This window comes from Aegilops tauschii, chromosome 6, assembly GCF_002575655.3.
Source record: "Aegilops tauschii subsp. strangulata cultivar AL8/78 chromosome 6, Aet v6.0, whole genome shotgun sequence".
Taxonomy (NCBI): Eukaryota; Viridiplantae; Streptophyta; class Magnoliopsida; order Poales; family Poaceae; genus Aegilops; species Aegilops tauschii.
Window position 1 is genome coordinate 216,214,720 of NC_053040.3, and position 25,116 is coordinate 216,239,835.

Below are 25,116 nucleotides of genomic sequence, written 5' to 3' on the forward strand. Positions count from 1 at the left end.
GCCTGGGCTAGACGGGCCACAGCTCGCCTAGTTAATACCTTGCTCTCCTCTGAACAACAACTAAAACATCGCTCTTGTCTAAAAAAACGAAAACATCGCTCAAGAAAAACTCTACAGTGCTCACACCTCAAAAACACAAATATTGCTCGAGCTGCTTCGTCCCAGCTGTCGGGCACTCCTTGCGCAATTCTCTCGTTTATTGACTACATAGGTTGACAATGGTGTGGGACCGTGATGTCAGGAAACCGGGAGGAAGCAAAAAAAATCACAGTTGTAGTATATAATAAGGATGCACTTGCGGACGTGCGGCTATGGCCCTGGTGGGTCCCCACTGTCATCCTCTCCAAGTAAAGTCATCTCCTCATTCCTCATGTATGTTGACCATGTTGACAATGCGAGACGGCGGCACCACGGCGAGCGCAACAACTCAAAGGACGACGAAGAGGGCGTCGCGGGCCCTACGGATGGTCTGATACAGCGCCCGCTGCTCATTCGGGAAGCCAGAATCATAGGGCTACATGTCCACGACGGCATTGTCGTTCGCTTGTTCAACGGTGCTCGTTGACGAGACGAAGGTTGCAGCATAGGTCCTCCTGCGCTGGTAGCTCTTCCGCCATTATGGCGTCGAAGTGCGGCCGCACCTGCTCTATGGTGAACACGGCATCAACCGGCTCGGATAGTGGCGCTGGCTCCTGGTCGGAAGCTACGTTCATCGTCTGATTGTCGTCCCTTAGCTCGGCAAGCTCGCTGGCAAGCCAGCATGTCCGGCTACTGGACCGACCTGCTACCAAGCACGAGTCTGACTGCCCTGGCCCACCCAGACCGCCCACCTCGCCCGCGCACACTTTCCGCCTGAAACGGTCAGTGCCGCCCGCCCCGCTTCCCGATGCAGGCAACTGATCCGCCTTCAAACGACACAAGTGTCGTCCGTCCGTCCGTCTGCCGCCCACATTAATGATACGCGGTTGCCGAGGCAGCTACTCCGGCCCCACACGTCCATCCCTCCGCCACCCACCATTGCTATATAAACTGTTGCGCCGGCCATAGCCGCAGTCATCCGCCTCCGTAACCTTTCTCCGGTCCACACCACTACTGCCCACCATGGCTTCCTCGCACTCCAGCGTTCTTTGGGACGTGCGGACGACGGACCACAAGGAGATGGCAGCCATTGTTGCCGACTGCCTGGTCGGCAGGCAGCTGGAGGACGATGACGTCCCAATGGAGAACATGGTAGTCGACGATCCGGCGCCAACCCCCTCCTCCGTGCCATCCTCGCCGGTGCATTGCACGATGACCATCGGCAAGTCCCGTGCCCAATACATGGACACGGTGAGGCAGAAGCGTGAGGAGCAGTTCTGGGAGGAGCAGGCCAACGCCGCCTACAACCACCATCTCCTCTAGGAGCACCTGCAGGCGGAGGAGCGGATCGCCGCGGAGCGGGCGGAGCAGGAGGCGCTGCTCGACTCGTACTGCTCCGACCATGAGGGCCGCCTCGAGGGCTGGCGGTACCGCATCCGGGTGGCGGAGGCTGCGGCCGCCTACAAAGAGGGCGATAAAGCGGGCGAGGCGCTGTTTGGCGAGACCGAGGACGAGGCAGAAGACAATGCCGGCTCCGACGAGTCCCCGGTCCACTGGCGTCGACGAGGCCCTGCTCCGCCGAGGCTCGTGGCGCCAACAACGAGGCAGAGGACACCGCCGGCTCCGCCGGCTCTGCCGAGGCCCCGCCCTGCCGGCATCGAGGCGGAGGCCCTACTCTGCCGAGACCCCGCCCTGCCAACAACGAGGCAGAGGACATCACCGGCTCAGCCGAGGCCCCACCCTGCCGGCAATGAGGGGGAGGATTTCCCCCGCTCCGCCGAGGCCCCGCCCCACAGGCAACAAGAAAGAGGACATCGCCGGCTCCATCGAGGCCCCGGCCCGCTACCAACGAGGCTGCGCCACACAGAAAATGAGGAAGAGTAGAACACGGTAGGTCGCCAACGCTCGGGTCCAAGTAAGGCCCCGCTGCTACCCTCCGGTTGAAGCCAAGCTAAGCGGGTTGACCATTGATGGCCGATTAGCTTCTTGGCGGCGACGTGGAGTCGGAGAGCTATGTTGGAGAAGAACTCTGCTTCTACTTAACTGCTGGTGCAGTTGGCTCACTCGCACGTGGGGCCAACAAGCATCTGGGCCACATGTCAGTTATGCAACTGCACCTGCAGTTAAGTCACTGAAGCTCAGCCCGCTGGAGAAGAAGCTCTTGTTCGGCTCAGCCGGACACAGGTGGGTAGCTTCGATTAATTAATTATACCTCCAGCGCACCCCTTTTTAGTTGAAGAATGAATGAAATGTAATGAAATTCGGCATGTTTATATGAAATTTTACCGTGCATGAATGAATTTAGTTCGATTAGTTCAAATTCTTGTATCACTGGCATAGGATGAACATGCAAAACAAAACGTACTAGCATTATTCCCAGGGTGATCACCTCATTTGCAGCAGTTTCACATGTACTCCCTCCGGTCCTTTTTAGTCTACATACAAGCACTACTGCAGGTGCTGCTAACACGACACTACGATCAGAGACCCTTCGAGAAACTATGTGCGATGCAACAATCGCAAACGGTGCTATATGAAAACCATCAGAAATGTATAAAACGTTTGCGATGATGGATGCATCAAACACGGTTCAGATTTTAGTTGCGTGTGCGATGAAGGGCATACGGTTTACTTCAATTAATTGTTTGCGATGAGGAGGAACAAAAGAAACGGGCAGCCAGATGAAGGCGTGTGCGATACACAGCATACGGTTCACTCGGATGAACTGTTTGTGATTAGGCAACACAAAAGAAACGGTCAGCCAGATGAAGGTGTGTGCGATATACAGCATACGGTTCACTCGGATGAACTGTTTGTGATTAGGCAACACAAAAGAAACGGTCAACCAGATCAAGGTGTGTGCGATATATGCATGCGGTTCACTCAGCCCTTGTCGTCAGTGTGTGATCTCTGTGGTAACCGTTCGCTCCCCAGGCGCCTCTTCGTGTACCGTGGCAACCGTCCACCGCCTCTTCGCCTTTCCCTCTCGATTTGGAACTGCTGTCGCACGCTCTTCCTCCCTCCTACATTCGCCTTCACCCTTCCTTCGGCCATTGTTCGATCATCTTCTCCATGGAGGGAACCGGCCGGAAACGACCCCGTTATTCTTGCCCCGGTCTGAATGATGACGCGGTGGAGGAACTCATTGATCGGTGCGACGTCATCACCTTGGCTAGCATGGCAGGTTCGTTCAAGACCATTCTCGACTCAACTAATAAAATCATTACAAGGAACCCAAGGGTCCAGGAGCGGTTTGATCTCCCCTATCTTCTTCGCCGTGACCCTGCTGACAGGCGCGGGGACGAGGGAAGCCTCGCCTTGTGCAAGTTGATGCCGCTTGATAATGATACGTATGATGTTAAGATGCCATTGCTTGAGGGCAAGGCTTGGGCAGGCGCAAATGGAGATTGGGTTGTTTACATTGGGTACAACTACGAGTGGGAACTTGTGAATGTGTACACTCGTCACCGGGTTCCACTTCCAAAAATACGACTGCCCAGAGGTTGAGTACACCGGTATTCTACGTGAGTTCAAATACGATCATGGTGACTGTCGTCTACGGAAGATAGCCATTTGTCGAGTTCCCAACCGCTATTGGGATTACTCGAACTATGAAGTTATTGCTATCTTCAACAAGCTTGTTGCCTTCCTTACTTCCACGCCTCGATGGATATTGCTCAAAAATTAATTTATGTACATGGATGAGTACTGTGATGCAATTCAATACGAGGGTCTTGTGTTTGCTGCCACCACTTGTGGCACTGTTTTTGCATGGAATCATCATGCTTTCGGTATGTTTGTCTTCCACCGTAATTATAATTGTTTCATCCACATGCATGCGGGTTATCTAGTTTCCCTTTACTAATTAATTTACCTTTTTGTGTTTCCAAGGTCCTGTGAACATTCCACCACCTATACTTTTAATTTTTTACAACCAAGGGGGAGATGACGATGCTGATGATCACGAGCATGAGGACGAGCTGGACCCATATACTCAGTGGCGCCTGGCAACTTATTCCGATGGATCACCTCTTCTTCTTGTCTGTATACAGGGCACTGCTGACGTTACTAAGGAAGCAGGTGTTATCTCGCATGGTCGCACTCTCCGGACCTATTCCAACATCTGTTGCAGGGTATTCAGGATGGATACTAGTGTACTAGCGCCAACACCTTCTCCCTGGTTCAGTATTGAAAGTCTTGGAGGAAACTCGCTCTTCCTTGGACAAAACTATCCAATGATGGTGGAAGGCGATCCGGCTATTGTTCACACAACGTTACTACCCATTATGAGAAGCAACTGTATCTATACCTCGGACATTGCTATGCTTCCCTACCGTCCCAATATGGGTCCTGACATAGGCCGCTTCAGCCTGGATGATCAGTCATGCATTGGTCTCGATATTGACAGTAGCTGGCCCTTCCTAGAGAATCACTTCTGGTTCAAAGCAAGCGTTTCCAACGTCGATGAGTGGTTGAGCTGAAGTTCATTTCGTCGCTTTGTTATTTGTTGTGTGAGAAAAACATTACTAGAATGTTTTGTTGGAACTGATCTATAATCCAACGTGTATCCTCGTTGTCGTTGTGGGCTGATAACTTGTTGTATGTAATCAATGGTACATTTGCATATGTGTCCATCAACTCACGCCTACTAGTGGTGTCCATATGAACAGTGCTAGTGATTTTAGTTGCAAAAATTAGATAGTGCTAGTGATTTTTAGCTGCATATTTTGACAAATCGCAGTGTTACAAGGTTGACAAATGGCAATGTTACTAGATAAACAAATGTCTATCTTTCCAGTTTGACAAATGGCAAGATACCCAAAATGACAGATATGCAAATCTTACCCAATTGTTTGTACGTGGTTGCACACAGGTCATGCAAAACAACCGTTTGCGTTGAAGGGATGTAGAAATCCTGCTCGGCACATTTTCCCTTGGCTTCCTGGGGAAGCTGTCGGTTTGCATCCGGGTGTTCTAACTAAAATGTTTGCGATGAGTGTTTTATATTTAAAAACCATTGATGTTTTTTTCAAAAGAAAATCGTTTGATAAGTCTGTACATTAAGAGAGAAAAACGCAAGTTCGTTCAAACCATATCTTTCATTCAGTCACACTGCGAATTTATATTCATATGATAAAAAATTCGAGATACAGTATTAAACCCCAAAAAAACTATTTCCGGTGGCGAAGGGGGTGGCGTGCCGCGCCGTTGTTGTCGTTGTCATCCTCCGGGACGCCGTTGTTGAAGTCTTCAAGGCAGCATAAAATGTTATTCACTTGTAAATCGAACATCATGTCATCGCGTGATCGATGGGCGGGGCGCGGGAGGACGGCAACTGGCGCTGCTGAGAGGTAGCGGTCGATGGCAGCGTCCCATGCGGCTGAGGGGGCGCGCGCACGGGCACGGGCACAGGCGCGGCGGGTGCAGCCAAACGCACGGGGGCCGGTGCCACGGTGGGTGGAGGGGCATGCACGGGCACGGGCACGGGCGCTGGCGCTAGCATGTACACGACCTCGTGCGGGTCCTCGGAGACCTCGCTGATGCCTGCGGCTTCCAGCTCGGCGATAGTGCTCGGCGACCAGCCCGTGAATGCTACGGGGATGGGAGCTGGGACGGGAGCGGGGGCAGCAACCGCCACGGCCAGCTCGTTCTGGGCCATGTCCATGAGGCCCCATTCCTCCTTATTTTCTATATCCTCCGGCTCGGAGTCGACTTCACCAAACTTGAAAACTAGTGGCAGATGATCGTTCTGCGGCATGACGTTGGTGGAGGTTTGCGGCTGCTGGAGGGAGGGGAATGGGAGGCGAACAGTAAGACCGCCCGTATTAAACAGCGGCTCGGGCGCCATTAATGGAGAGGAAGGCGGGCGGCCATGGAAGTCAAAGGGCTCGCTTCCCAATGAGCCTGCGCAGCGTACAGCTTGCACACTTCCCGGTGAGCCTGCACATCGGAGGACAGCTTGCACGCCTCTCGGTCAGGCTGCACACCAGACTGCGCTCGCATGCCTCCCGTTCAGTCAAGGTCAAGCAGCTGTCCGCACGGCACCTCCTACAGCCATTAAAACCAAGACACATGGTGTCACGTGAATGGTTAAAAGAACGCACACGGTTTGAATTCTACAAATGTTTGAGATATTAAAGTGGCAGGTATTTTTTCAAAATGCCTTTGTTGGCTGTCATATTCCAGTGCGCCTTCTCTCAATCTAGACACAAAAATGCCACGGCATGTCGGGTGCCATTCCATGATAGCATGCCAAGTTTCATGAATTTCAGATGAGTTTTCGATTTACTAGAATTTAAAAACCATGCATCTCAATGTTTTGCCGGCAATCAACGGTGCCCTGGTGTTTGAAATTCATTCCCATTTCTTGCATGGGACCTAAGCATGCATCCAAGGACAAAGATTTGATTTTTCAACCAATTTATATGCACTGGAGCATGTGCATGTAGTTCAAATTTGAATTATGCACATAAATGCATTGAAAACTCAGTTAATGCATAAAACTATCCAAACGAACCGCGAAAAATCCCAAAAATTGACACAACACTCCTGTTGTTCTATCTTGACACGAGAAAATTAGCAATAAGAAGCAATGGATATCCTTTCGTACCCAAAGGTGGGACGTTCCCTACTGAAACCATCATCCTAGTTGTGAGAAGCTCTGGTTTGAGAGAAGCGTATACCCGAACCTGCCCCGAATGGGACTATTTTTTTACCACGGCATGTTGATGCCGCTCCATGATAGCATGCCAAGTTTCATGAATTTCAGACGAGTTATGGATTTACTAGAATTTAAAAACCAGGCATCTCAATGTTTTGCCGGCAATCAACAGTGCCCTGGTGTTTGAATTTCATTCTCATCTCTTGCATGGGACCTAGAAATTCACCCAAGGACACCGATTCGATTTTTCAACCAACTTTAGTGCATTGGAGCATGTGCTTGTAGTTCAAATTTGAATTATGCACATAAAATGCCTAGAAAATCAAGTTAATGCATAAAAATGTCCAAACGAACGCCAAAAAATCACAAAAATTGACACAACACTCCTGTTGTTCTATGTTGACACTAGAAAAATTTTGAAAGCAATAAGAGGCAATGGATATCATTTCATCCCCAAAGGTGGGACGTTCCCTATCGAAACCATCATGCTTGTTGTGAGAAGCTCTGGTTTGTGAGAAGCTTACACCTGAACCTGCCCCAAATGGGACAAAAAAATTGCCACGGCATGTTGATGCCGCTCCATGATAGCATGCCAAGTTTCATGAATTTCAGACGAGTTATGGATTTACTAGAATTTAAAAACCAGGCATCTCAACGTTTTGCCGGCAATAAACAGTGCCCTGGTGTTTGATTTTCATTCCAATCTCTTGCATGGGACCTAAAAATTCACCCTAGGACACACATGTGATTTTTCAACCAACTTTGGTGCATTGGAGCATGTGCTTGTAGTTCAAATTTGAAATATGCACATGAAATGCCTACAAAACCTAGTTAATGTATAAAAAAGGCCAAACGGACCCCAAAAATTCCAAGATTAAACACAACACTCATGTTGTTCTATGTTGACACTAGAAATTTTTTGAAAGCAATAACAGGCAACGGATATCGTCCCGTCCCAAAGGTGGTACGTTCCCTATCGAAACCATCATGCTAGTTGTGAGAAGCTCTGGTTTGTGAGAAGCATGTACCCAAACCTGTCCCAAATGGGACAAAATTTTCACCACGGCATGTTGATGCCGCTCCGTGATAGCATGCCAAGTTTCATGAATTTCAGACGAGTTTTGGATTTACCAGAATTTAAAAACCAGGTATCTCAACGTTTTGCCAGCAATCGACTGTGCCCTGGTGTTTGAAATGCATTCCCATCTCTTGCATGGGACCTAAGCATGCACCCAAGGACACACATATGATTTTTCAACCAATTTATATGCACTGGAGCATGTGCATGTAGTTCAATTTTGAATTATGCACATAAAATGCCTGGAAAACTCAATTAATGCATAAAAATGTCCAAACGAACCCCCAAAAATCTCAAAAATTGACACAACACTCCTGTTGTTCTATGTTGACACGAGAAATTTTTTGAAAGCAATAAGAGGAAATGGATATCGTTTCGTCCCCAAAGGTGGGACGTACGTTCCCTACCGAAACCATCAGGCTTGTTGTGAGAAGCTCTGGTTTGTGAGAAGCATATACCCAAACCTGCCCCAAATGGGACAATTTTTTTACCACGGCATGTTTATGCCACTCCATGATAGGATGCCAAGTTTCATGAATTTTAGACGAGTTTTGGATTTACTAGAATTTAAAAACCAGGCATCTCAATGTTTTGCCGGCAATCAACGGTGCCCCGGTGTTCAAAATTCATTCACATTTCTTGCATGGGACCTAAGCATGCACCCAAGGACACAGATTTGATTTTTCAACCAATTTATATGCACTAGAGCATGTGCATGTAGTTCAAATTTGAATTATGCACATAAATGCATTGAAAGCTCAGTTAATGCATAAAAACATCCAAACGAACTGCGAAAAATCCCGAAAATTAACACAACACTCCTGTTGTTCTACCTTGACACTAGAAAATTTATGAAACAATAAGAGGCAATGGATATCATATCGCACCCAAAGGTGGGATGTTCCCTACTGAAACCATCATGCCAGTTGTGAGAAGCTCTGGTTTGTGAGAAGCGTATACCCGAACCTGCCCTGAATGGGACAAAAAATTTACCACGGCATGTTGATGCCGCTCCATGATAGCATGCCAAGATTCATGAATTTCAGACGAGTTATGGATTTACTAGAATTTAAAAACCAGGCATCTTAATGTTTTGCCGGCAATCAACAGTGCCCTGGTGTTTGAATTTCATTCTCATCTCTTGTAACACCCACGATGCGGCTATATCTCCCACGTGTCGAGGCACGACTTAGAGGCATAACCGCATTGTGGTTTTGTCGCAAGAAGGGTCATATTCACACAATCCCATGTAATGAACAAGAATGGGATAAAGAGTTGGCTTACAATCGCCACTTCACACAATACATAAATGAATCATACATCGATCAGAGTACACACATAGGTCCGACTACGGAACCAAAATAAAAGAAGACAACCCAACTGCTAGATCCCCGATCGTCCCAACTGGGCACCACTACTGATCAACATGAAAATAAACACCACAACGAACAAGATCTTCATCGAGCTCCCACTTGAGCTCGGTTGCGTCACCTGCACTGGTATCATCGGCACCTGCAACTGTTTTGGAAGTATCTGTGAGTCACGAGGACTCAGCAATCTCACACCCGCGAGATCAAGACTATTTAAGCTTAAGGAAAGGATGGTGTAATGAGGTGGAGCTGCAGGAAGCACTAGCATATATGGTGGCTAACATACGCAAATAATAGCGAGAAGAGAAGCAACGGAACGGTCGTGAAGCTAGCAATGATCAAGAAGTGATCCTGAACTCCTACTTACGTCAAACATAACCCAGAAACCGTGTTCACTTCCCGGACTCCGCTGAGAAGAGACCATCACGGCTACACACACGGTTGATGCGTTTTAATTAGGGTCAAGTGTCAAGTTCTCTACAACCGGATATTAACAAATTCCCATCTGCCACATAACCGCGGGCACGGCTTTCGAAAGATAATACCCTGCAGGGGTGTCCCAACTTAGCCCAATATAAGCTCTCACGGTCAACGAAGGATAAACCTTCTCCCGGGAAGACCCGATCAGTCTCGGAATCCCGGTTTACAAGACATTTCGACAATGGTAAAACAAGACCAGCAAAGCCACCCGAATGTGCCGACAAATCCCGATAGGAGCTGCACATATCTCGTTCTCAGGGCACACCGGATTGTCCAAGCTTCCGGTAGGCCAGCCCAGAGTTGCCCCTGGTGGCCACCGGCGACTGACAGATTGGACCAACACTCAGAGGAGCACTGGCCCGGGGTTTAAAATAAAGATGACCCTTGAGTCTGCAGAACCCAAGGGAAAAAGGCTTAGGTAGGCAAATGGTAAAACCAAGGTTGGGCCTTGCTGGAGGAGTTTTATTCAAAGCGAACTGTCAAGGGGGTCCCATAAATCACCCAACCGCGTAAGGAACGCAAAATCAAGGAACATAACACCGGTATGACGGAAACTAGGGGCGGCAAGAGTGGAACAAAAACACCAGGCATAAGGCCGAGCCTTCCACCCTTACCAAGTATATAGATGCATTAATAATATAAGAGATATTGTGATATCCCAACATAAACATAATCCAACATGGAGCAATCTTCATCTTCACCTGCAACTAGCAACGCTATAAGAAGGGGCTGAGCAAAGCGGTAACATAGCCAAACAATGGTTTGCTAGGAAGGGTGACAAAGGTTAGAGGTTCATGGCAATTTGGGAGGCTTGAAAAGCAAGTGGTAGGTAACGCGGCATAGCAATAGAGCGAACAACTAGCATGCAAAGATAGAAGTGATGTCGAGGGTATGGTCGTCTTGCCTGAGATCCCGCAAGGAAGAAGAACGAGTCCATGAAGAAGACAAGCGGACGTAGACGAACGAATCCTCACAACTCCGGAACGAAACCGAAGCTAACGGGAGAAGCAAACCGGAAAGAAACAAACACCATAGTAACCAACCACCACAGAAACATGGCATGATGCACAAACAAGTATGATGCATGTATGGTTTAATGAGGCATGGCATGGCAAAGTGCAACAAACAACACTACAAATTAAGTGGAGCTCAATATGCAACGAGTTGCATATTGACGAAACACCACATTCGAGTTATTTAGTTCGCTCTTGTTTAAGTAAACAACAATATTAAATGTTATTAACCATGGCAAGAGGTGAAGCATATGGAAACTACCCATTTTAGGCAATTTAAATGAGGCCGGAACAACAAACAACAATTTCCGGAAAATTCTCATGTCCATAATTTAGATTTGGTACTGTTCTGCCAAAAACCATATTTTAATGTTGTTAAACAGCAAAAAGAAGTGCACCAAGTTAAACTAGGCATTTTTCTACCCCATTTACATATAAAGTTTATTATAATCCGAGCTACGGTTATTTAGTTATGAAATAAATCATTTTAACATGTTATTCGAGCAAATTTAATCAAACAACATTTTAAACATGGATGAGAGCAGCATATTATGAAACTAGATGAAAATCTAAGCATTTTTCATATATAAATTATTTACAAAAGATGCACGGTTAATTAATTATTAATGCATGAACATCAAGGGTTTTTCTTGTAAATCTGTAAATCCTGGGATAATGCATAAAATCGCAGAACTGGGAAAAAAACTACACGGGCCGAAACTGCACTTGGGCCAACAGTGGAAGTGGCGCAGCCATGGCTCACCATGGGCTGAGGCCCAGTCGGTGGAGAGGGAGGCTGGAAGGGGCGCTGGGCCTTGGCGCTGGAGCTGGGCCTGGGCATGATCTGGAGGCGCGCTGCCCAGGCGTGGTCAAAGGCGAGACGAGGCGAGCGAGCTGCTGCTCGTTACTGAAGAATAGAGGCAGCAGCAGCAGGTAAAGCAGGGGAGCGGCAACGCGATGCAGGGGCTCCGGCGAGGCGGCCTCGGCGGGGACCGGCCGGAACGGGACTGGGGCGACGGAATCTGACGGAGGGGCCGAATCTGGAGCGAACGGCAGCGCGAACGGAGGAGCTTGGACGCGGCAGACAAGGAGGCAGGGGCTTGGCGCTGGCTCTCTGCCGGCGTCGGGGACGAGGCGCAGGAGAGCAGAGGGCCTGCAGGGCGGCGCAGCGAAGCAGACCCCAGCGCGGGTCTTCAGCGGCAGAAGGCGAGGCCGTAGGGCGGGTCCGTCCAGGAACAGGCGGAGGCGAGCTGGGCGTCGCGGCGATGAAGGCCAAGGCGACGGCGTGGTCCTGCTGGTCCAGCGGCTCTGCAGGTGCAGGCACAGGAGGATCTCAGGGCTGGGTCCATGAGAGGAAGCTCGGGAGTTTCTGCTGTTGGTGGAGACGAGCTCCATGGGGCGGCCTTGGGTGGTCTTCACGGGGAGACGAGGGGAAGGCAGCGACGACGGGGGACAACCATGGATGCTCCTGCAGGTTTTTTGGAGAAGGCAGAGAGCAGGTCAGAGAGGGAACCAGAGGGAAAGGGAGCAGAGGAAGCGAAGGAGAAGCAGCGAGCGGGGAGGAGCCGTGACCGGAGTTGGAGACGAGGTGGAGCGGCGCAGCCTCAGACGCTCGCGGGTACAGGGGCTTGCGAAGCAGTTCCTACTGGAGCTCGACGTCGAGGTTGCCGGGGCGGACGGCGCTGGTGCCGGAGACGAGCGGGGCGAGGGAGAGGAGCGCTCGGGCACTGCTGCTGCTTGCAGGTGAGGAGGCCCGCAGGAGGTGCGAGGCAGGGGCTCCTGCTCGTGGCCGGAAAACACGGGAGGAGGTCGGAGATGGATGGTGGTTGGCTCGGCGCTGAAACCAAGGGAGAGAGTGGCGGCGGCGTGGGGATTTGGTGGAGATTGGACAGGCTAGGTCTAGGTTTGGACAGTTTAAATAGCAAGAGGGTTTTGGTTAGGGGGAATCGGACCCTCCGATTAAAATCGGGCGATCGAGAAAATAATAGGTAGGGAGTCCAAATAAGAAAATGGAGATATTTTGTAGATGTTAGGGGATGATCCGGACCCAACGGTCACAACAAACCGGGTCGGGTACGGGACAACTTTCGGACGCGCGGGAGGGGATCGCGGGCTGACGAGAGAGGTTAGTTGGTATAGAAGAGGGAACCGAAAACACGGTTGGTCTCGGAACGGTCAACGAAAGCAAGGGGGTACGCGGCAACTATGATCGGATGCATGTTTTTAAAAACAAAGACGGCAACGAGTGCCGAAGCAATGCGAATGATGCGATACTGAATGCAACAAACCAACGAAACACACGGCGCACACGAAAACATGGAAGGCGTCTAGAGCGTCGGTCTCGGGGCGTTACAACACTCCACCACTACAAGAGGATCTCGTCCCGAGATCTAGGATGGCACCGGAGAGAAACAAAAGGGAAAGAGGTAAAACAAAATTGCTTCTTTGACAAACGAGTGAAACCAAAGAACCTTGAGAGGTCGCAAAGCTTTAGGAAATGACACAACGGAGATGAACAAAATTTAAAACACTCCGTTCAGCAAGAGGAACAATGAACATTGCGAGAACCTTTGTAGGTTGAAGAATAAGAAACGAGAGCTTAACGGATCAAAAGGAATATGAAAGCACACCGGTAGAAAAGAGAGACAAGGAACACCATGTGAACCTTGAGGTTAATTGACACGATAGATATTTAAACCACTCCGGTTAAAACAAGATAGGGAAGGAATAAGAATGATATAATTTGGGCAGCACTCCGCCTGTAAATGGAAGGAATTGAACATGATCTTGACAAGATGAGAGGATACTCGATGAAATTAACAACACATTGCCTCCGGTACTAATGAAAGAATGGCACAAGGGGTAAGAAAGATTTCAGACAGCACTCCTGTTGAGGAAGGAGACGAAACTTGATAAGATGAGAGAACTCGAGTGAAAACACGACACTCCGGCTCAATGGATAAGAAAGGAAAAATTACATGATCTTGAGAAAAACAAGATGATTGGTCGAAGAGAGCAACATCACAAAGCCTCCGGGAACAATGCATGATAGTTAGATAGTTGGAGTGAATAGAACGAAGAGTGAACCCAACATCTCCTACCATAAATGAATTTTTAAGAGCATCCTTACGAAGTAGGATTGAACGGAGTTGTTGGAAAAATCAACAACGAAAGAACAAGCTTGTTGTGGGCTTAAGGAAAACATCTCAAAAACTTGAGGTGAAATTCTGCCACTAACGGAAAACAATAGATTGGATTGATATGAACAAGGAGACGAGAAACTTATTTCGCTGGGAGGATAAATGAAGAACTTGGGTCATTTATGAGCACCATAAATAGCAAAAATCCTTACGGAAAGCTTCAGGTGAAACATGACACAAGATAAATCCAACGAAGAGATTGGTGGATTTAAAATATCTCATTCTTGACAACATGTGAATCATGAAACGCGAACTCAAACTGTCAAGAATGACATAACACCGCCTCAAATGATAAGGTATAACGAATTGCACTTTAGAATGCAAGATGAAGAATCCTTGAACTCCTCAAAACAAAACATGTGTTGAACACCATGTTTATATTAAAGTATAGCTTGGCGGATCTTAACTCCGAGAGAAATCTTGAAGAACAATTGAAGAATGAAATGAATCCTTGATGAGCCACCATGTAGAGCCTCCATGAAGAACTCCGGTAATAAAAGAATGATCAAACAAAATGGAAACTTGAAAAGAACTCCGGGAGAAGCCTTGCAATGATTAGATGAAGCTTTGAAATGATATAATTGAAATAACTTGGAGCTCCGGAAAGAAAAGATGAACAACTTGGAACCGAGAATTTGATATCATGAACGAACTCCGAAAGAAAGGAATAAATCACTTGGAGGAAACAAGGATAAGAATTATGTTATGCTTATCCTTCACCAATATAAATTGATGACAAGCAACGGATTTTTGCATACTACTTATTCTCGTAGAAAGGATTAACATAGATATTGCGCAAACTTGGGAAGGCCTTCATCGAACCACCGGTAGGATTGAAACAACGAATAAATTGATATGATAACGAAGGAAGAGAAATCCTGAACGAACCACCGCGAGAATTGAAAATGAAAGTAGCAAAAGCACAATTCACCGGGAAGAATTAGAAAAAAAATGAATAAAGATAGTTGACGGAATATAAATATATGAGAACGAAGAGATCACGAACTGACAAGAGAATACTTGCACCGGAATAATATGGGGATGAGCGAAGAGACATCACTTTAGAATAATTGGAGAACGAAGCTGAAAACTTAGAACGAAGAAATCTTCTGAAATGATGGCCTTTGGATGATCAAGAAATCAAAACAACTCTGAAAAGCTCCGGATGGGTAAGAAAAGAAATGCGTGATTGGAAACAATTATGAGAGGATGGCATAAGCTAGAACTATGAATCTTCAAGAGAACGGACCAAGATTTAGGAGAAATTCTTCTTCGGTCTTCAAATGTTGAGAATGATGACAAGAAACACCACCATAAATTGTTGAGATACTCCGGGATGAAAATTAGAAAGGTTGAACCAACGATGAAAAGAATTTGAAAGATCTTGGAGAAAGACATTTGACTGATGATAAATCATTCTTACGTCAAACTTCGAAAAGAATTTGGAAATAGCTCCGGGAAAATTAGAAGAGTCAGGTAAGATCCTGGGAAAAGACCTGTGGGTTAGGGCCCACTCAAAAGATACACCGTTGAATGATTAAAAGAAAGATCGCGCCGGTTGAATTAAATGGCTTGAAATAAGGTAAGACCTCAAAATAGCTAGAAAGGATTAAGAATAGAAACATGAATCCTCTGGAATACATTCAGCACTCCAGATAAACATGAATAGCAAGAGGTGGATGATTAAGAGGTGCACCGGCATGAGAAAAACATTTGAAACGATGAAAAGAATACGATCAACACTGAAAGCTTGAATTGAATCCACCGGAGAAGAAAAAGAATGAAGAATGATAAATTTGAAGAACATCTTTATGAGAACCACCGGGTAAGAACATTGATTGAAAGAATGAAGGGACTTCACATGAATAAAATAGATACTTGGTTAAGAAATCTGAATCCTTGAAGAAAAAGGGTGGGAGGGCGGGAAAAACAAAGGCAATTTGAGACAGATGAAACAAACAACGTTGAGAAAACTTATTATTGATCTTCCGAATGGGGTGAATGATGGGATCCACTTGAAGAGAAGCACACCGGTTTAAAAGAATTAACATGACGACCTCGATGATCAAGAATGATTATCATCCACATAGAAATATGAGAACACCGTTTAGGAAAGGTATGGATTCAACATTTGACTTCGAAGCAACTTGAATACCACAAATAAAAACAAAACAAAGGATTGGCTCGCAGAATAAGCCGGAACAAACATATGATAGAGATTTCGTCCGAAGTTTTCGTGGTGGGGCCCACACGGGCTCGATCGTACAACACCATCATGTACAAGGCAGTGCACATGACATACGAAGCGTCCCCGAGTCGGAATGGCCAAGGACTCTTTAAGACACTACGAGACCACTGTAAAACCAACCGTGGAAAGGCTGACCACTAGACGTCGAACCCCAATCTCATATCATGCGTCTGTCGGAAAGATATCCTAAGAGCTACTTGAATTCCCACTTATAAACTCCCGAAACTTTCTGGTTATGCAATCAGGTGTTGGGGATACAGGGGACACAAAATATATCACCCAAACTAACAATACCTAGATCCAGCTGTATCCATCCGTCAACACATAACCAAGAAATCATCGGAAATCGTTTACCTCAACCTTCGAAAAGCATCCGTTATACAAGTTATGGCAATACTCCCGAACTCCCGCCCCAGTACTGGGTGGCGTCGAGGTGATCTCACCAACAACTGCATAAAAGAGATTTCGATGTCGGCGAAACTCAGGTATTCCAGAACTGCAACGATAAAATTGTGACGACAACACCTCGGAGCTCAACTCCCCGGGACACTGCCACAACCCCTAAATGTCAGGAGGCACCAAGAACAATGTTCTCGTCACAAAACCATCGGAACGATTCCAAGATACCCGCGTGATCCTAAAAAAAATTTAGTGAAATTTGAGGAGAGAATAGTCAAAACTTCTACGTCAGGAGACCTCACCAGAGCGATGAAGGGACTGAGGAGTAAAAAGAATCCTACTCTCCGATATATATAATCCTAAGACTCAAAACATTTTTGTTCTAGACTCAACAACGTCAACGATTCGATCAAGTAGGGGGCTCCTAAGTCGGGGATGGCTCTGATTACCAACTTGTAACACCCACGATGCGGCTATATCTCCCACGTGTCGAGGCACGACTTAGAGGCATAACCGCATTGTGGTTTTGTCGCAAGAAGGGTCATCTTCACACAATCCCATGTAATGAACAAGAATGGGATAAAGAGTTGGCTTACAATCGCCACTTCACACAATACATAAATGAATCATACATCGATCAGAGTACACACATAGGTCCGACTACGGAACCAAAATAAAAGAAGACAACCCAACTGCTAGATCCCCGATCGTCCCAACTGGGCACCACTACTGATCAACATGAAAATAAACACCACAACGAACAAGATCTTCATCGAGCTCCCACTTGAGCTCGGTTGCGTCACCTGCACTGGTATCATCGGCACCTGCAACTGTTTTGGAAGTATCTGTGAGTCACGAGGACTCAGCAATCTCACACCCGCGAAATCAAGACTATTTAAGCTTAAGGAAAGGATGGTGTAATGAGGTGGAGCTGCAGCAAGCACTAGCATATATGGTGGCTAACATACGCAAATAAGAGCGAGAAGAGAAGCAACGGAACGGTCGTGAAGCTAGCAATGATCAAGAAGTGATCCTGAACTCCTACTTACGTCAATCATAACCCAGAAACCGTGTTCACTTCCCGGACTCCGCCGAGAAGAGACCATCATGGCTACACACGCGGTTGATGCGTTTTAATTAGGGTCAAGTGTCAAGTTCTCTACAACCGGATATTAACAAATTCCCATCTGCCACATAACCGCGGGCACGGCTTTCGAAAGATAATACCCTGCAGGGGTGTCCCAACTTAGCCCAATATAAGCTCTCACGGTCAACGAAGGATAAACCTTCTCCCGGGAAGACCCGATCAGTCTCGGAATCCCGGTTTACAAGACATTTCGACAATGGTAAAACAAGACCAGCAAAGCCACCCGAATGTGCCGACAAATCCCGATAGGAGCTGCACATATCTCGTTCTCAGGGCACACCGGATTGTCCAAGCTTCCGGTAGGCCAGCCCAGAGTTGCCCCTGGTGGCCACCGGCGACTGACAGATTGGACCAACACTCAGAGGAGCACTGGCCCGGGGTTTAAAATAAAGATGACCCTTGAGTCTGCAGAACCCAAGGGAAAAAGGCTTAGGTAGGCAAATGGTAAAACCAAGGTTGGGCCTTGCTAGAGGAGTTTTATTCAAAGCGAACTGTCAAGGGGGTCCCATAAATCACCCAACCGCGTAAGGAACGCAAAATCAAGGAACATAACACCGGTATGACGGAAACTAGGGGCGGCAAGAGTGGAACAAAAACACCAGGCATAAGGCCCAGCCTTCCACCCTTTACCAAGTATATAGATGCATTAATAATATAAGAGATATTGTGATATCCCAACATAAACATAATCCAACATGGAGCAATCTTCATCTTCACCTGCAACTAGCAACGCTATAAGAAGGTGCTGAGCAAAGCGGTAACATAGCCAAACAATGGTTTGCTAGGAAGGGTGACAAAGGTTAGAGGTTCATGGCAATTTGGGAGGCTTGAAAAGCAAGTGGTAGGTAACGCGGCATAGCAATAGAGCGAACAACTAGCAAGCAAAGATAGAAGTGATTTCAAGGGTATGGTCATCTTGCCTGAGATCCCGCAAGGAAGAAGAACGAGTCCATGAAGAAGACAAGCGGACGTAGACGAACGAATCCTCACAACTCCGGAACGAAACCGAAGCTAACGGGAGAAGCAAACCGGAAAGAAACAAACACCATAGTAACCAACCACCACAGAAACATGGCATGATGCACAAACAAGTATGATGCATGTCTGGTTTAATGAGGCATGGCATGGCAAAGTGCAACAAACAACACTACAAATTAAGTGGAGCTCAATATGCAACGAGTTGCATATTGACGAAACACCACATTCGAGTTATTTAGTTCGCTCTTGTTTAAGTAAACAACAATATTAAATGTTATTAACCATGGCAAGAGGTGAAGCATATGGAAACTACCCATTTTAGGCAATTTAAATGAGGCCGGAACAACAAACAACAATTTCCGGAAAATCCTCATGTCCATAATTTAGATTTGATACTGTTCTGCCAAAAACCATATTTTAATGTTGTTAAACAGCAAAAAGAAGTGCACCAAGTTAAATTAGGCATTTTTCTACCCCATTTACATATAAAGTTTATTATAATCCGAGCTACGGTTATTTAGTTATGAAATAAATCATTTTAACATGTTATTCGAGCAAATTTAATCAAACAACATTTTAAACATTTTAAACATGGATGAGAGCAGCATATTATGAAACTAGATGAAAATCTAAGCATTTTTCATATATAAATTATTTACAAAAGATGCACGGTTAATTAATTATTAATGCATGAACATCAAGGGTTTTTCTTGTAAATCTGTAAATCCTGGGATAATGCATAAAATCACAGAACTGGGAAAAAAACTACATGGGCCGAAACTGCACTTGGGCCAACAGTGGAAGGGGCGCAGCCGTGGCTCACCATGGGCTGAGGCCCAGTCGGTGGAGAGGGAGGCTGGAAGGGGCGCTGGGCCTTGGCGCTGGAGCTGGGCCTGGGCCTGATCTGGAGGCGCGCTGCCCAGGCGTGGTCAAAGGCGAGACGAGGTGAGCGAGCTGCTGCTCGTTACTGAAGAATAGAGGCAGCAGCAGCAGGTAAAGCAGGGGAGCGGCAACGCGATGCAGGGGCTCCGGCGAGGCGGCCTCGGCGGGGACCGGCCGGAACGGGACTGGGGCGACGGAATCCGACGGAGGGGCCGGATCTGGAGCGAACGACAGCGCGGACGAAGGAGCTTCGACGCGGCGGACGAGGAGGCAGGGGCTTGGCGCTGGCTCTCTGCCGGCGTCGGGGATGAGGCGCAGGAGAGCAGAGGGCCTGCGGGGCGGCGCAGCAAAGCAGACCCCAGCGCGGGTCTTCAGCGGCAGAAGGCAAGGCCGGAGGGCGGGTCCGTCCAGGAACAGGCGCAGGCAAGCTGGGCGTCGCGGCGATGAAGGCCAAGGCGACGGCATGGTCCTGCTGGTCCGGCGGCTCTGCAGGTGCAGGCGCAGGAGGATCTCAGGGCTGGGTCCATGAGAGGGAACTCAGGAGTTTCTGCTGTTGGTGGAGGCGAGCTCCATGGGGCGGCCTTGGGTGGTCTGCACGGGGAGACGAGGGGAAGGCAGCGACGATGGGGGACGACCATGGATGCTCCTGCAGGTTTTTTTGGAGAAGGCAGACAGCAGGTGTGAGAGGGAACCAGAGGGAAAGGGAGCAGAGGAAGCGAAGGAGAAGCAGCGAGCGGGGAGGAGCCGTGACGGGAGTTGGAGACGAGGTGGAGCGGCGCAGCCTCAGACGCTCGCGGGTACAGGGGCTTGCGAAGCAGTTCCTACTGGAGCTCGACGTCGAGGTTGCCGGGGCGGACGGCGCTGGTGCCGGAGACGAGCGGGACGAGGGAGAGGAGCGCTCGGGCGCTGCTGCTGCTTGCAGGTGAGGAGGCCCGCAGTAGGTGCGAGGCAGGGGCTCCTGCTCGTGGCCGGAAAACACGGGAGGAGGTCGGAGATGGATGGTGGTTGGCTCGGCGCTAAAACCAAGGGAGAGAGTGGCGGCGGCATGGGGATTTGGTGGAGATTGCACAGGCTAGGGCTAGGGTTGGACAGTTTAAATAGCAAGAGGGTTTTGGTTAGGGGGAATCGGACCCTTCGATTAAAATCGGACAATCGAGAAAATAATAGGTAGGGAGTCCAAATAAGAAAACGGAGATATTTTGTAGATGTTAGGGGATGATCCGGACCCAACAGTCACAACAAACCGGGTCGGGTACGGGACAACTTTCGGACGCGCGGGAGGGGATCGCGGGCTGACGAGAGGGGTTCGTTGGTATGACAAGAGGGAACCGAAAACACGGTTGGTCTCGGAACGGTCAACGAAAGCAAGGGGGAACGCGGCAACTACGATCGGATGCATGTTTTTAAAAACAAAGACGGCAACGAGTGTCAATGCAATGCGAATGATGCGATAATGAATGCAACAAACCAACGAAACACACGGCGCACACGAAAACATGGAAGGCGTCTGGAGCGTCGGTCTTGGGGCGTTACATCTCTTGCATGGGACCTATAAATTCACCCAAGGACACCGATTCAATATTTCAACCAACTTTAGTGCATTAGAGCATGTGCTTGTAGTTCAAATTTGAAGTATGCACATAAAATGCCTAGAAAATCAAGTTAATGCATAAAAATGTCCAAACGAACACCGAAAAATCACAAAAATTAACACAACACTCCCGTTTTTCTATGTTGACACTAGAAATATTTTGAAAGCAATTAGAGGCAATGGATATCGTTTCGTCCCCAAAGGTGGGACGTTCCCTATCGAAACCATCATGCTTGTTGTGAGAAGCTCTGGTTGGTGAGAAGCTTACACCCGGTCGAACCTGCCCTAAATGGGACAAAAAATTTACCACGGCATGTTGATGCCGCTCCATGATAGCATGCCAAGTTTCATGAATTTCAGACGAGTTATGGATTTACTAGAATTTAAAAACCAGGCATCTCAACGTTTTGCCGGCAATAAACAGTGCCCTAGTGTTTGAATTTCATTCCAATCTCTTGCATGGGACCTAAAATTCACCCTAGGAAACACATGTGATTTTTCAACCAACTTTGGTGCATTGGATCATGTGCTTGTAGTTCAAATTTGAAATATGCACACACTACAAAAAAATACACTTCCATGATGATACGTGTTTGTCACAGTAGGTCGCGTTTTTTGTCATGCATGTACATCCATGACAAATTTATGACAGAATCAAGATAGTCATACATGTGTTGTCGTAGAAGTGTTCCATGACATTACCAAAATTATCATCACGGAAGTGTCCACTTCCATGACGATAAATCGTGCGTCACAGAAGTGCTTTCGTCAAGGGTGACCGACACGTGGCATCCACCGTAACAGAACGCCGTTAATCTATCGGGTCGGGTTTTGGATTCGATCACCCGTTAACAGCCCCGACCAATGGGGATTTTCCACATGTAAAATCATCATTGGCTGGAGGAAACACGTCCGGCTCATCGTTGGGACAGATGTCATCCACTCATTGGACAGAAGGCGCCTATGATACGTCGACACGTGGCACAGCCCAACAGAGGCCCATTCCTGTGAAAAGGCCGGCCCATTTGACTTGGTCAAAAGGTGGCGGGCCGACCCATGGAAAGCCTGTTAACGGCCTGTTCGCATATAGCCCATTTACAGCCCGCTAACCCAAGGCCCGTTACGCCCTATCCGAATTAGGCCCAGTAGCGTCATCTGGGCCACCCAATATGATTCGAGCCTGTTTTCACTTCTGGCCCATGTATGGCCCATGACGTCTTTCGGCCCATATGAGGCCCTATGTAACTCTTGGCCTATTAACGGCCCGTGGTGAAACTGGCCCGTAATGAACAGTGTATCACTTTACACCCATTAACGGCCCGTGGTGAAACTGGCCCATAATGAACAGTGTATCACTTTATACCCATTAAAGGCTTGTTATTCCGTTGGGCCGTTTCCAGCCCATGTTATCTTTCGGCCTTCTCAGAGCCCATCTATTCTTGGGCTCATTTCCAGCATTCGTTTTCTTACGGCCCGTTACTGTCATTTTCTACTTGTGGGCCAAATTCAGCCCGTGGTTATAGTCGGCCCGTTTGTGGTCCGTTAATACATTGGGCCGTTTTCATAGCGTCATCAAATACGGCCTATTAACGATGGCCCGTTATGGTCGGCCCATGAACGGACGATTCCAACTCTAGCCCGTTTACGGCCATAATGCGGCCTGTTATTGGCCCATGTTTGGCCAATCGATCATACTGCCCGTATAAGGCCCATTGATGATACGGCCCGTAGAAGGCCCATTGTTTCTACGGCCCATAGAAGGCCCATTGTTTCTACGGCCCGTAGAAGGCCCACTGTTTCTACGGCCCGTAGAAGGCCCACTGTTTCTACGGCCCGTAGGAGGCCCAGTGTCACTACAGTAAATATTAGCCCATGGTTATTGTGGCCTAGTTTTAAAAAATAGGTTATTGCAGCCACTAGCAAACCGCGGAAAAAGAACTGCAATGACTACAAGCAAACAAATAAACAATACAACAAGGAAATAAATAAGCAAGCAACTTACGCTGGGCTAACACGGCTATCACACATATTACATCCACTGGGCAGCAAAGTTCGCCACCAGTGCAAATAAACGCGCCGACAAAAGAATATACAAAACTGAGAGCACTTCAGAAGGCACTAGGCCTGGCCACGTCGGGCCCCCCAAACAGCTGAAGAAGCTGAGTAGACCTCAGTGGTGTCAACGATAGATGCATCAACACTAGATTTAAGGCATGATGGTGCGCACGGCAGTCCTCTGACATCTTCATTGCATCTTTGACTTCAAGTCGGAGCTGAGCTGAAGCAAGCCTTTCCACTTTAAGTTGAGACTGAAGAAGTCGAACTGATTGAGGCAGCGACTGCACAGAGGTTTTCTCACACCTGCTGGTGAGTAGCTTCAACTCACTGTCTTCATCAAGACAAGACCTTGCGGTCATCTCGCTATCCTCAAGATGGTTTAGCTCACTATCTTCCCTAAATTTCTACCTGGCGTAAGAGATACGAGTCTGAAAGAGAAACAAGGAGACACGTAACAGGTTTCACAATTATATAAGCAAATAAATGGATCTGTTCTGCATAAGGAACATGTTTTTACAACTACAATTTGAAACTGGTAGTTGTTGCAAACATCCAATCAGATGTAAACAGCAAAGCAAACAGCAGTGGAGGAAATGATGCCTATCCAAATCTATACTAGAACAAAGTTTGAAGGCTTGAGAAGGATGAACTTACATTACATGTTAACACTGGCTGGACAAAGCCCTTCTCCAAGTTGATGGAAGGATAATTCAATAAATTCCCCAAAGAAAATTCTTTATAAGCGTTGCCATTATTCTACATTTTACAAAGAGTAAATATAGATCAAATAATATTAGAAGAAACAGAGGATAATGAAGCTCAGGTGCAGACTGATGATACATAATCAAATAGCAATTAATTAAGTACAGTGTTACAAGGCAAAAGGGAGAGAGGTACTAACAAGAGCAATGCAGAGCCCATTATTGTTTTGGGATCGTATGATCCTTTGAGCAAGGAGATTCATCTGAAATTAGTTTTCATACAAGAGAGAAGGTAAGGCACAAGCAGAAATTTAGGAGTTCAAATTTTGAATTGATATCATAGACAGTACCTGACGCTGGGCTCCCAGCAGTTCTAATAGGGGTTTGGCCACTGGAGTAGGGGTAAAGTGTGGTACAGTTGGGCCTGTGTTTTCTGTGGCTACTGATCTATGTGATTTAACAGGTATCACTACCTTTTCCAAATACCTAGTTTTTACTCCTTGAGGATCTGCACTCACCCTCTTCCTTTTGGACATCTATTACGAAAGAACAACATTTGACTCGAAAAACATAGTGTGACGACACATGGAATAGGTACAGAAAATGGATAGGTATGGCATATACTCATATATGATGCTTAAACTAAGCAGATGGTGTAACAAAGTAGAAGTAATGCAAGAGCTCAGATGCAAAATATATGCGACCAATACAACTTTGCAAAGTTAGAGCAAGCACCTTGATGGGTGAATAAGATAGGCCATCCTCCACCATGCCAAGTTTGTTAGCCAGTGGATCGTTCCGCAATATTCCTCTCGTGTGCCCATTCTCATATTCATTTTGATAATGTTCAATATCTGACATGCATGAAAACATAAAAACAAGTAAGATTTTCTTTGTAATGTAGAAGTGATTCTAATCCAATACTGCCTCCCTATAAACTCCTTTGTGCTATCTCTGCAATTCTTTTAAAAGATGCCATGCATGTTGTAATTTGTTGTGTGCATTAATATAATGTGGCCTACTACTCAAAATATGTGAGCTCCAGAAGTGATGACACTTTGCAGATGATAGCTTCAACATATAGTAAAGAAGAACAAGTCGACCTGACCTGACAGATTCAAAACATACTAAGGGAGAACAACTCGACCTGACCAGTCGACCGCAAGAGAAGAGTATCATCTTAAAGAAGAGCAGAAGAGCAAGCAGATTGAGGATATTACAAGTCTTTCAAT

General features: G+C 47.3%; 2 long non-coding RNA genes and 1 pseudogene across 3 annotated transcripts; all 3 read right to left on the minus strand.

Annotated features, from left to right (window-relative positions):
- LOC141025977 (uncharacterized) overlaps positions 1-25,116 on the minus strand; it is a 384,888-nt pseudogene that overhangs the window by 82,950 nt on the left and 276,822 nt on the right.
- LOC109757667 (uncharacterized) lies at positions 9,083-12,552 on the minus strand. Of its 2 annotated transcripts, XR_012187622.1 has the most exons (3): positions 12,253-12,552; positions 10,572-12,148; positions 9,083-9,335 (listed from the first exon to the last, which is right to left on the minus strand). It is a non-coding gene; the product is annotated as an uncharacterized lncRNA (long non-coding RNA). The 2 variants fall into 2 exon arrangements; XR_012187621.1 differs by having other exon boundaries at positions 10,572-12,552.
- LOC120967483 (uncharacterized) lies at positions 17,105-20,584 on the minus strand. Its single transcript, XR_012187623.1, has 3 exons — positions 19,476-20,584; positions 18,595-18,685; positions 17,105-17,357 (listed from the first exon to the last, which is right to left on the minus strand). It is a non-coding gene; the product is annotated as an uncharacterized lncRNA (long non-coding RNA).